At 47.0% G+C, this 13,009-nt stretch overlaps 1 long non-coding RNA gene across 3 annotated transcripts in view; it reads right to left on the bottom strand.

Moving 5' to 3' along the window:
• The window catches only part of LOC112814669 (uncharacterized), a 40,932-nt gene extending 29,871 nt beyond the window's left edge, over positions 1–11,061 (bottom strand). For all 3 annotated transcript variants that reach the window (XR_003205839.2, XR_003205840.2, XR_012375197.1), the window contains exons 1-2: positions 10,722–11,061; positions 10,258–10,352 (exon numbers count right to left, since the gene is read on the bottom strand). This is a non-coding gene — a long non-coding RNA (uncharacterized lncRNA). The remainder of the gene's footprint in view (positions 1–10,257; positions 10,353–10,721) is intronic.
• Between the last annotated feature and the right edge of the window lie 1,948 nt (positions 11,062–13,009).

The raw sequence follows: 13,009 nt of genomic DNA, 5'->3' as shown, positions 1-13,009 counted from the left end.
GGAGTTACAAAGTACTGATAAATATAAACAGTGAAAGCTAATTAACTAGAGGCCTGAATTTGAAAGAGAGAGAGTATGTGTGTCTAAGTTCATTTGGGAAGTTTCTGGACTCATAGGGTAGCAGGGCTGCCTGAATTTACAAGTGTGAAGCTATGCAAAGCTTCTATACTGATTAACATTGCCTTTTCTTTCCTACTCTTCCTGTTTTCCTCCTGGGATGTAAATATACACTCACCCTTCCTTGTCTCCAGTTCCAGGGGGGTAAAAGGACCCGCTAGAGCTGAACGAGAATTGAAGGGGGGCAGCTGCCTGGGAGGTGACATTGTGCAGTGCCAGCCTGTGGGGAGGTCGAAGGCGGAGGCCCATGGAACAGAGCTGTCACTTGAGATGTCCCATTCACAGTAGTGCTGTAAGCTCCATCCAGAGCCCCTTTATCAGATACGTGGACCCTTCCCCCAGCTCATGACTCTCATCTGCCCCCTTCTCTGGAGAATTTCCTTCCACTGGTAAGAACTGTCTCATCCGGGAAGTCATACTCAAAGGGGAAACAGCCCACAGCTGACGGCCAGTGGATACAGGAGCACCACAGCGCGATCCCCTTGCTCCAAGGAAGACAGCCCAGTGGTGTAATTCATGCCCCAGAGCCTCCCTGGGCCAGGCTGTGGCTGGAACTTACCTGAGATCATGTGCTTATTCATTTCTTTCCTTCCTTTCCTACCTCACTCTATCCTTCTAGGTTTCTCTTGAAGAGCATTCCCTCAGTGAATGACATGCACTTGAATCTGTCTCGGGATCTGCTTGTAGGGGACCCAACCTAAGTCATATTCTGTATTAGCTATATTGCTATGGAACAAATTACCCCAAAACTTAGCAGGATGAAACAGCAATAGACATTTACTGTCTCACAATTTTTGTGAGTCAGGAATTTGGGAGCAACTTACAATCTTTCATGAGGTTGCATTCGAGACACTGGCTGGGGCAGTGGGGATCTGAAAGCAGGACGGGGGCTGGAGGGCCCTTTGGAGGATTGTTAGTTGGTGCCTGGCTCGTCCACGCTGGCTGCTAGAGGTTTCACTCCTTGCCTTGCATGGACTTTGTCATGGGCCTTGCGTGTGCTCTCCATGAGGCGGTGGTTGGCTCCCTCCACAGGGAGTGATCTAAGGGAGGTGCTGCCGTGTTTTTTCTGCCCTCACCAAGGAAGGCATCCACAGTCATTTCTGCAGTAGCCTATTGATGACGCAGGTCAGCCCTTTTCATGATCAGAGGGAACTACACAAAGCCATAAACACCAGCCAGGAAGTGAGGCTCTTCGGAAGCCATCTTGGAGTCTGGCTCTGAATTGTGATAATGCATCCTCATGATCTTGAGCTGTGCGGCCCTTCTTCGGTCTTCCTATGTATTTTCTGACAGTAAGCTTCTCCCCCCCCCTCCCCCCTGCCAAATGGACATCTTAAATCCTAGTCTGGGGGACTTGGAAACTGTTGGTCTTAACCAGCAAGCTTAACTGATGTCTCCATCTTGAGTAAAAGAAACAACAGCATGAACAAGATGTTGTGCTTTGATGGCTCTGCAAATACATCCTCACTCTAATTACGTTTTATCACGCCTCTTCTGCTGGTTGAAAATGACGGTGCTGCCCACACTAACTGTGAAACCTTATTCTCCCCTCAGGCTGCTACGTTCAGGAACATTCAGTTTAGGCATATTAAGTGACTGAGAGAGATAAGTCATGCAGGACTAAGAAGCGGGAATCTTGGGCCAGGAGCTGTATTTCCGTTTTAGATACGCGTCCAATGCACAGATACAGAGGAATGCTGTTAATTTATTGTGAAATCGATATAACTCATTTTCCTATCGCCTTATCATTTTCTTCTCTTACAGGAATCTAGGGAAAAGGTTGTAAGGAAATCCTATTAGAAATCTGTGGAGGTGGAGATAGGGTCTCTAGCACCGCAGTTTGGCGAGAATTCTGAATTGTTAGCACATGCTGTCTGTGTGGGTTTGGTTGATGCTGGGGGCATCCATCTTTAATTTCCTCCCCTGCCTCCTCTCAAGGTCATTCTCTTCTAGCCCCTTCTTTCTGATTGGACACGGAGAGTCGTTGAGATGTAGAACACAGGGCTTTGGGATTAGGCACACCTAGGTTTAAATCGTTTCACGTACTTGCTGTGTGATCTTGAGCAAGTAAATGAACCTCTCTAAGCTTCTATTTTCTCATCTGAAAAACTAATACCTACTTCCCATAGCGGTTTGGAGGATTGAATGAGGTTCTGCCCGTGTTAGCACTGCTCGGCACAGTGCCTGGTTATGGATAGCGCATGAGGAGTAGAAGCTGCTGGATTTAGTCTCCATCTGCCATACCCGCTTCCTCAGCCACTTCCGGCGGCTGTGCATCAGGGTAGAGCAGGGCTCCCCCAAACCCTTGGAGCATTTTTACTTTGGTCTCAGGTGGGCGGATGCTTAACTAGCTGAGCCACCCAGGTGCCCCAGAAGTGGGAATTTAAATCTCCTGCTCCACTGTTCCCACTGGACAGACCCAGTGCCCATATTATGTGGGACTCCTTATGGAAAGAACATGGGCGCTAACAGAAGGAAGAACTTTGAATTCAAACTTCACCACCTTCCAGCTAGGTGGCCTTGGGAAACTTACTTCCCATAGGGTTGCCGTGGGATTATAGTGTTAATGAATGTACTGGTCTAAGAACAGTGACTGGTACACAGTAAGCGCTTAGTAAATGTCAGGTTATTGTTCTCCTTCCTCACTAACGTGCGGCCGCCTCTTGAACCTGCCTGAGTTTTCCCTGTTGCATGCAGATGTCACACTCAATTGGACTCGGTGCCGTTTTCCAAATAGAGGATGTCCTTTCCTCCCCGCTTCCCTCTGCAAATTCACACCACCATTTAAGATCAGAGTCTAGTACTATCCCACCCAGAAAGTCCCCCTGAACTTTCTCAGGCCTTCTGATATCTCCCCACCTGAGAAAGCAACAGAAGCTCTGAGGGTGTTCAAATCATCAGGTGTGTTCACTGTGGGCCAGCCCTGTGTGGGCAGAGGGACACTGCATCTTCGGCCTCCCTAAAGATTATGGATTCATGGCTGGAATGTGGCTAAGCAAAGAGGCCATCACAGCACAAAAAGTGCTCTAACAAGGCAAAACAAGGTCTGGGGAAGCACGAAGGAGGGGCGTCTCGTCCACACCTATGGACTTCAGGGAAGGCATTCGGAGGAAGTGACCTATAAATGGAGAGAACTGAAGAGTGTGGATGTTATCCAGATGGAAATGGAAGAGGTGTGGTAGGAATTGGATTGTTCTAGAGAAAGAAACGAGCATGTAGGGAGGCCTGGTGCTTCGAGGTATCATGACAGTATAGAGGTGCTGAAAATTGTTCACTGTGGCTGCAATAGAGTCTTGAGGCTGAGAAAATGAAGGAGACGAGGCTGAGGCTGGGTCTTAAGAAGCCAAGATGTTATCCTGAGGACCATCGACATTGAGCAGAAGAATGACTTGATTCGATTTCCATGCTGTTTTGCTACATTTGCTTCTGTTTTACCCACAGTTATCTCCCTAAATAAAACATCACATCTCGGAGTCTTAATCTCTAGCTCTCTAAAATAGGGTAATAAGTTCACAGTTTTGCTGAGAAAACTGTAGGAAATAATGTGTGGGAAAGCATATCGTGAACCTTAAAGCTATCTACACACGAGGGGATAATTATTAATTTTGGCTGGAGGCGGCGGCCTCATGTATTTTGCTCCGCTGGAAGAAGCTGAGTCCACATGCTAGCATGCCCACTACTCGGAAAAGCTGCGTAACTTTCAGATGCTGATATCACTACTTCCAGGGCACGGATGAGGGTAACACCAAATGCAGAGGGTTCTAATGAAATGCTTACAGTGTGCAATTTTAGGATGCACAGTAGTGTTTCATGAATGGTAACCTCGACACAGCCACACCCACACCCATGCTCCAAATTACTTCCCTCGTGTAAGGACAAAACACCTGTCTGCATCTTAAAAAACAAAACAAAGAAGAGCTAGCATAGCACTGGGCAGAGTGGTAAATTATGTCTTTAAAATTAAACTAGGTAGTGGAATAATGATTGTCTCTCCTACTGTGTTTGGCATTAGACCAGCTAAGTCAAAGCCCTGACCTCAGCTCAGTTTCCCTCACCTGCAGGGAGTGCACACACCCATGCCCCCCGCCCTTATCAGACTTCTTGATCCATTAGTATTTGGAGTAATGGTTCAGATTCCTTAATATATATAAGTTTGAGATTCCTTAATGTACACAACGGCTCTGAGAGCAAATAGAGACTCATCCACGGTCTTCATCCCTGGTCCTCTGATAATCAACAACACTGACTCTGTGGCATAATTTCAGGCAGTGATGAAAGACACTCTGAGGTCTGAGATACAGGAAGGGTAAAGCATTCTGACATTTGCAAAATATTATCCAAGCTTTCCTGGGACCCAGGGAACTGCTGATAATTTTAGCACTTCTTCCTTTATTGCTAGGGGTTTTCCACTAAATTACACATACAATTTGGCACACGTATGGTGGAATATATGTTTTTCATTTTCTGGGACTAGATAAGGCCAGAGCACAAGAGATTAATTAAAAACAATGGGCTGGAGTAATTCTTCTTCCCACATCTAGCTCTAGGAGCAGCTTTGCACATCAGTCTGTGGTTTGTGCTCATTCACGTAATTTAGAAGCATGATCACCCTCTCCTGATAGATGAGGTACCACAAAGAAGGTGGAGGAGAGCTGCAGAGTCATGGATTTCTTACGTTCCCGAGAACAAGGGTCTTCGGAAAGAATAATCCGTTAGATTCATCCGTTTACAAGCTCCCAGTTTTGTTGCAAGTGTGACATTTCTTAACTGTGGATTTCCATGGTATTAGCCTTTATGTTGGAAATCTGGCATTATTTAAACATTGACGAACCTAAAGAGTACCTTCTAGAGTACCTTCTAGTTTGTATCAATGACTTAGCCCCTCCGCTGCAAAGCCTTCCATGTACTATGCAGAGGCTCGTTATGTCCTATCTGTAGCTCAAGGACAGGCAGTGCCAATGCCATGGTGGCCTGGGAGGTTGGGTTAAGTGGAAGTACTTACTCCGATTACAGACCAGGGTCTCCCGATCACTGTTTTCTCCTGTGATCCCCATCCACCTGATGGTGACATGACCTAAGGAGCTGGTCCTGCCCTCCTTACCTCCTCCCTCCCTTCGGACATTGATTGAATATATACTGTGTCTGGGGAGCAAAGCTTAGTGATCTCTCTAGATGGATAGAGAATACTATACCCAAGTGCTTCTATACAGTCTCGCATAATTATTTCGACTTGACTGTTGTCCTCTTGGAATCCAGCCCTGCAGAGAGGGAGAGGGATTATTTTATGCTGCAGGGATGTGAAGGCCCCTAATGGGAGAAGTAGTCTTTAGGAAGGGCCTTGCAAAACAGAATGACAAAAGAAATGTAAAGGTATTTCACCAAAGAAGAGATGCAACTAGTTGGAGAACCTGGAGAGGAGTTCAACTTCAGGAGGGAAGGGAAGATAATATACGTAAACTGTTACATTCTATATATCAACTGGCAAAGAGTCTTTTTTTTCTTCAGTGCAATTCCCCAAGGCTGGCTCAAATAAAATAATACGACCACATTCAGACATTACAAGGCGTCTGATAGATCAGCTATTCTGTTTTCAGTAATCTACCTGAAAGGTTAGGAAAAGAAAGACGCCCATATTTATTAATTATTAATTACCAAAAAAAGGAAATGATCTCAATTACCCACAACCAGGCGATGATTTAGTGACTGTGTAGCTCTCCTAAATAACACCTATGAAGGGCGCCTGGGTGGCTCAGTTGGTTGGGCAACTGCCTTTGGCTCAGGTCATGATCCTGGAGTCCCGGGATCGAGTCCCGCATCGGGCTCCCTGCTCGGCAGGGAGTCTGCTTCTCCCTCTGACCCTCCCCCCTCTCATGTGCTCTCTCTCTCTCTCTCTCTCATTCTTTCTCTCAAATAAATAAATAAATGAAATCTTAAAAAAAACACCTATGAAGAGTTCATAATAACATAGCAAAGTTCTTAGGAAATACTATGTGGACAACTTAGAAAATGTTTATACGTATGTATAATCAAAACTGTTGTGCAAAGATGCACATAATAAAGCATGAAGGAAATACACCAACATGCCTCCAAGGGTTGTCCTCAATATTTAATACTGACACATCGTGGTGGGGGTTTTGATGGGTTGGTGTTTCAGGGGTGGGGAGGGAGCTGTGTGAAAGGGAATTCAGGGAGCTCTCATCGTGGGCCGCCCAATAGATAACAGATCTTATTTAGAATGATTTTTGATGACTCAGATTTCTACCACCAAAGCCTGTTTCAAGATATTTTTTTGTAGCAAAAGTGACAGAAGCTTCAACTGAGCCCAGCAAACCAGCAGGCCTTGATAAATAAATGGTGGTTTTAGGTACATTAAATAAGATCCACCCTGTGCCGCCCTTCCTTGGCCATGGACAGGGATTTGAATGGAAAAAAGCCAGCCTGGGGAGAAAAACACAACTCACAGGATAAGTTTACCTCCCCAAAACTACGGCTCAAAAACCCAAGAATACTTCTGGAAAAAAAATTACCCTTGATTTAAAACAAAGGGAAACCAAAGCCACATTTTCTCCTGCTACTTACCTCTTTCCTCCTTAATGGGGTTGGAAAAGTATGAGAACTTGTTCCAGGACTGGCCCCACTATTTGCTCACTGCATGACCCTGGCCAAGGGCCTCCTCAGTGTTCCCATCTATAGAATGTGTTGGAGTCAACTCCAAACAGCTGGAGATGGAGCTTGAGCCAGCTGAACTTAAGAGCTAAATTTCTTAAGGATGAACACAAGACCACAAAAATCCATGTATGTTTATGTTTATCCTAATCTAACATAACAACCACCAAGTAGAATTTGCCCAGCAGTAGGATGCAGTATAATCAAATTTTAGCCTGTGTCTACTCCTGTTTGAGAAACACAGGGTAGTCCACTGATCTACAAGGGCCCTATCTTAGCACCCCTGCACCTCTGGGATTTAATGTCTCACTTAGACCCCTCTGAGCTCTGCACTTCGGAGACGGGCAACCAGATCCAAGATTTTTTTTTTTTTTTTTTTTTTTTTTTTTAGCAGCCATTGTGGCAAGCAGGAAAACAGTCCACATAGGTGTCTTCTCTAGACTAGGATCTTGGTAAAACATCCTGTGCATTTTAGACAAAGCATGTGGTGTTTCCCCAACTATCAGGGATCTGGGGGTGGTGGTGGGGGGGAGAATTTAGTATCTATTACAATGTACAGTCTCACCCCTCTTTCCGTCATCCTCAAACCTAGGGCCCAGTTAAGATTTTTATTTGTAAGAAAGATGTTAACACTGATACTAATAATATGTAATAAGTATCATATTCCATATTAAGAATACAAATACTACTGCTAATATTAGGTGACTCAGTAAGGCATTTTAGAAGCAAGTCACTGAAACTTCTCTGGGTAATCAATAAAAATATGTGGGTTAGCTCATAGGATTGAAGTTGGAATTGGACAGTCATTTCTGCAAGCACAGGAACCGGGACTTTTTATAGGATGAGATAGCAGGAAGTAATCAACAGCTTCTTTGGGGTAACATTATTAATATGAATCATCTCCATGCATTCAATTTGATTTAAGTTGTCAAGAGGGAAAGTAGACCGTGCTGGCTGGGTTTTCAGAGTGATTGTCCAGGAGAGGAAACAAATTTCTACCTCTTTGGACAACTTGTGTGACCATCTACAAGAGGATCTATACTACCACTTTATGTAAATTATTCCTAATCCTTAGCACAGACTTTCAAAGATGTATTCGTGTATAGTTTCTACAAAGCCCCCCACGGTTCAGAGAGGTTAAGTAACTTGCACAGGGTCACAGAGTAGAGTTGCTGAGACTGAAACCCACGTCTTTCTGATTCCAGCTGACTAGGCTGCTCTCCATGGTTCTCACTCATCAGAAAATGATCCCCTCATGGTCCAAACTCTATCTGGTGAATCCACAATTTGTATTCTACGTAATCTGATTATCATTCTCTTATATTTGGCAAAGTTTGAAGTCCTGAATCAGAAGCCAAAAACTCAATATGACCAAAAATCTCTATGCCTGCCTACCAAATGCCTTCCTTTGCTGTGCCTACCCCTTATTCCCTTTCTTTCTAGAAACAGCCCAGCATCATATTGTATATTCATTTATTTGCATTGTGTCTGATTGCCTCCTTGAATCTATGTCCTACAAGAGCAGGGGTTTTGCATCCACAGGTGTTTTTTGTTTTTTTTTTTTTTACTTTATTTATAATCCGGGTAGGGGGAAAGGCAGAGGGGAAAGGAGAGACAAACTCAAGCAGACTCCATGCTGAGCATGGAGCCCAACGCAAGGCTCAGTCTAATGACCCCAAGATCATGACCTGAGCTGAAAGCGAGAGTCAGACGCGCAGCCAACCACGCCACCCAGGTGCCCCTTGCAACCATAGTTTCTAATAGAGGCACTTGATAAATAGATCTTGAAGGAGCGAATGCGGCTGGCAGATGCAGACCAGGGAGCAAATTTAGCTCCTCCCCTTGTGTGGTAACTAATTGGAAGTCTATTCCACAGTCCAGTCCTTCCCCCTACTTCCCTATTTCAGGTCATTTCTCCATTCTCGCAGTCAATCAAACTTCAATCTCCCAGGCGTTTCCATGAGTTTCGGTCTGGTCTTTAAGCCAAATGTCCATGCCTGTGGCTACCTGAAGGGATCATCAATTGCATAAAATGGAGCTAACAGGACATACTACTCACAGTCTTCATTTCTTGACCTTTTTCCTTAACCTTTTTCCTATGGAGGAGTGTGATGGTTTTGGCAATAGACCTCACTGAGCAGTCTTTAAAGTTTGTATTTGCTTCACTCTTTAGACTTAAAACTCAGCACCATTGTGGTGGTCTCCCCATTCATCTGGACGACCATCCTGGCCCCCCGTGCTGGTGACATCACCTGTGGAATGTGAAGGCGAGGGCCCCCTCCTCAGTCAACAGGCCTCCGGGACCCCAAAGCCACGTGCAGCTCCATACCACAAGTACACCCCATTCACCTGGTCCTCCGAGTAGAAGTCAGAAATATCCTGCTCATGTCCCCTCAAGTCCCAAGTTCTGCCGTCTTTATTCTGCCAAATCTCACCAACTTTCCATTCCCAGGGCAACTGTGGTTCAGGTCTCCATTGTATGTCCCCTGACCCACTCCACCTTCATTCCTCCTCAGCTCCCTGCACCGAGGCTCACCTCGCAGGTTCTCAGGGAGTTTGTAGACTGCCCAGGCACCGGGGGGACCGGAGGTTTTTGAGCAGGGAGCCTCATATTCATTGCTCTGGGTGTCGAAGGTCCCTCAAGCAGCCCCTGGTAGGATAGAGGCCCTTCTCCTGCTGGAACCGGCTGCTCTTCACGCCTCTCCCCCTGCACCCCACAGCCTAGCCACACTGGGCCCCAGTAGTTCCTTTTCTCCTTTGGTCTGATTTTTTTTATTTCAGTATATGTGCTGCCGAAGAGAGCACTGATTTTTTTTTATTTCAAAGGGAAAATATGAATAAAGAACTTCTCATACTGCCATTCTCCACCCTCTGAAATCTTACCCATATTTCAGGACCCAGCTCACTGCCATGTTTTCCATAGTGCCTTCCCTCATCTCTGTGGTCAAAGTCGGTCTCTCCCTCTCTCTCTCTTTGGGCTCCTATTACATTTTCTGCTTTCCTTAGAAGACAAATAGCATCTGTGTTGTATCATGACCGGCATCTGTCCGCCACGCTAGACCAGTGATTCTCAAGTGGGATCCTTCCATCGCATGAAAAAGAATCACCCGGCAGGGAGGGCTCCTGCTAAAATGCGTATTCCTCAGCCCCACTCCTTGCGCTGCCTGGCATTTAATTTACTCCTGTTCTTTCCAGAAACAGCATCCTAACTTCCCCATGGGGAATTTCTCCCCTCCCTCCCAATTTGTAGTCAGCCTTGATGGGATAATTATGGAAGGTGCTTCGCCCTCTCTCACTGAAGGATAAGCAGGTGACTTGTTCTCTGCTCTCCCTGGCATTCTGAATTTGGAGCACCAAGAGGACAGAAAATCGTTCCCTGAAGATTTAGTCATGAGTTTCCCCAATCTAGAACACCCACTGCTTTTTTGGCTAAATTAAACTTACAAATGTAAGTTTTGGAGGAATCTGTGATACCTGATGTCACGAAGACCTATAGCATCTCATTTAACCGAAGAAAAGCTGAACATCTAGGCCTCAGAAAGGACCGCGACTGTAGTCCGGTTTTGTTGCTTCTAACTTAAGAAGTAAAACGTAGAACCACTGAACCAGCATATAAGAACCAAAAGATATGCATTTTTTTTTTCCCACAACATCCAGTTCTTCTCCCTCTTCCTCTTCCCCTTTCGCTTCTCCTCCTCCTCCTCCTCCTCCTCCTTCTCTCCCTCCCCTCCCCTCCCCTCCCCCTCCCCTCCCCCTCCTCCTTCTTCTAATAAACTTAATGTTTTGGAGTAGTTTAGATGGACAGAAAAGTTGTGAAGATAGTGGAGGGTTCCTTATACCCCACACCATCTCCCCTGTTGCTAACATTCTACTTCTCCAATACTTCCTGCAACTTAAAACACCCGCTGTGGTTCATTTATGAAAATGAAGAAACTGACATGGGTACCTTACTGTCAGCTCAATCCCAGACTGGGGATTTCACCGGTTTTCCTGCTAATGTCCTCTTTCTTTTCCGGGATGCAGTCCAGGCTACCATATTGCATTTAGTTGCCGTGTCTCCCTGGTCTCCTTCGGTCTGTGACACTTCCTCAGCCCTTCCTGGTTGTTCATGACCTTGGCAGTGTTGAGTTGCACTGGCAGGAGTCCCCCGTCTCTCCCAGTGATTTTGACGCCACAACGGACTCTGGGCGTCCTGTTGAAAGGGCGCATGTCTGCACCGTCACTGTGAGGCGTTGCGGGTCCGGTGTGTGCCCGGCCCAGGGCAGGAGCTCACTGGTCACCACGGACGTCCTGAACCCTGCAGCCTGTGCCCCCTGCATCAGACTCCAGGCCTCGCCTGTCCCTGCGGTCTGCGTGCGGTCCCTTTTGTGACGGGACTCGGAGAAGCGCCCACCATCCAGCAGAGCCGAACGCACTGGACTCAGGTCGGATTTTCAGACAGAAAGAATCCCGTAACTACAAAGGAGGCCTCTAATTGCCATCACCTGACCACGTTTGACATCTCTCAGTTTATTCACGAATGCGTCCCTTGCAGCCCAAACCCACCAACAGTAAGGAGGGCAAAGGGGACTCTGGCGCTCTCACATCAGGGCTGGGAAGACAGGCTGTTGCTCTGGGCGTGTTTGTAAATTTCAAAATATTTCAGATGCTTTTGCGCCGCTGCTGCTTCTGGTTCAGCGGGCAGGGGGAATGCGCGAGGAGGTCGGGGCTGCCTCTCGCTGAGCTGCTGTTGGATTACGGGCGCGCTTGGCGCTGCCAAAGGGGGGGCCGCCGCCACCACTGTGTCGCCGTGTCCAGCTGACCAGACTCAATGCAAACACTGAAAACAACAGCAAAAGCGCTCATCGAGTCTAGCTGAGTGGATCCTCATACTCTACTAAGTACGTCCCAGACGTCAGCGTCTAATGCTGTGGCTGTTCTAAAAAGCAGACGATTTTAGCTCTCTTACCAGTGAGTAGCAAATGATGACAGAATAAAGCCTCGAGAGGTCGAGAATGCTCAAGACCAGGCAGAGCCCGCCGGGGAATGCAAATCTCTATGGCACACAGGCCACCCCGCTCTGTCGTGGCTTCTCACGGACCCCAGAAGCCGCCTGCCTTCTTTCTCAAGGGTCTGTGCACATGCGCATTCACTTGTGTCTGGTTATTTCACTATTAAATAAACAAAATCAGGATCTTCGCAGTTATTTTTTACGATTAAATACACTTCAGATCCAGCCTTATATGGTATGGCCTTCGTCAAAATTTCGTTCCACGAGACAACTGTGTCAAAACCCTGTTGGGGGGGCATCTCGGAAAGGCCCATTCGTGGAGCCCAGTGCAGCAGACCTCTGAAACCAGAGCTCTGGGGTGTGGCTAGCAGGCTCGAAACAGGCCCCACAGTTGAGGCAAATTCATCCTGAAGTTTGAGAAGCTCCGCCATGGGGAGGTGCACGGGGCTGGGAACCGAGGCTTACATGGGTGGCTTTCGTTGCTGGGACTTTTTATCTGGTTAACCTTGGACAAATCAGAGGCTCCACTGCAAAAAAGGAAGAAAAAAAAAAAAAAGGTGGTTCCTCACTTCACAAGGTTGCTGTTAGGATTAGAAGGGAAAACATGGATGTGAGCCCGCTGTCCTGAGAAGGAAAGCATCTCCCAGTTACAACTCAGGAGAGAGAAATCCAGGTGAGGACAGCGTGATGCTGTGATGGTGTGTTTCTCATCTGACGGCAGGGAAGGCATGTGGTGCTTTATACACCCACATGGAGCACAGTGGGGTTGAAATAAACCCTGGAGGGATTTGTGCTGTGGGAGAGCATTGATAGGAAGACCGAAGAGCCCAGTGGAAGGGTGATAATGTACAGCACAGCTTCTGGACCAGGGTTTCTGAGTCTTGGGGCCTGATGGTCTTGGTGGTCGGGGAGCTGCTGGGAGCATGTTGGGAGCTTTAGCAGCAGCATCCCTGGCCTTTCCACCCACTAGAGGCCAGCAGCATCCACCCTCCCTGGTCGTGACAACCAAAAATGTCTGCAGACCTTGCCAAGTGTCCCCTGGGGAGGCAGAACTTTCCTGCTTCTCGGGAGGGAGATGGAACTGGTTCAAATCCTGGCTCTACCCATTTGCCATCTGTGTGATCTCGGGCAGCGCGATTCCATCTCCCGGAGCCCCGGTTTTCTTAGCTATAAAATGCGGGGGAGGGAATCATACTCGCAAGTCCCTACTCCACTGGGTTGTTGTAAGAATGGCAC

The sequence above is a fragment of the Callorhinus ursinus genome, unplaced genomic scaffold (assembly GCF_003265705.2).
Source record: "Callorhinus ursinus isolate GAN/ISIS: 27379988/994484 unplaced genomic scaffold, GSC_fseal_2.0 scaffold46, whole genome shotgun sequence".
In the NCBI taxonomy this organism is placed as follows: domain Eukaryota; kingdom Metazoa; phylum Chordata; class Mammalia; order Carnivora; family Otariidae; genus Callorhinus; species Callorhinus ursinus.
This window is presented reverse-complemented; position numbering and strand designations above follow the sequence as displayed.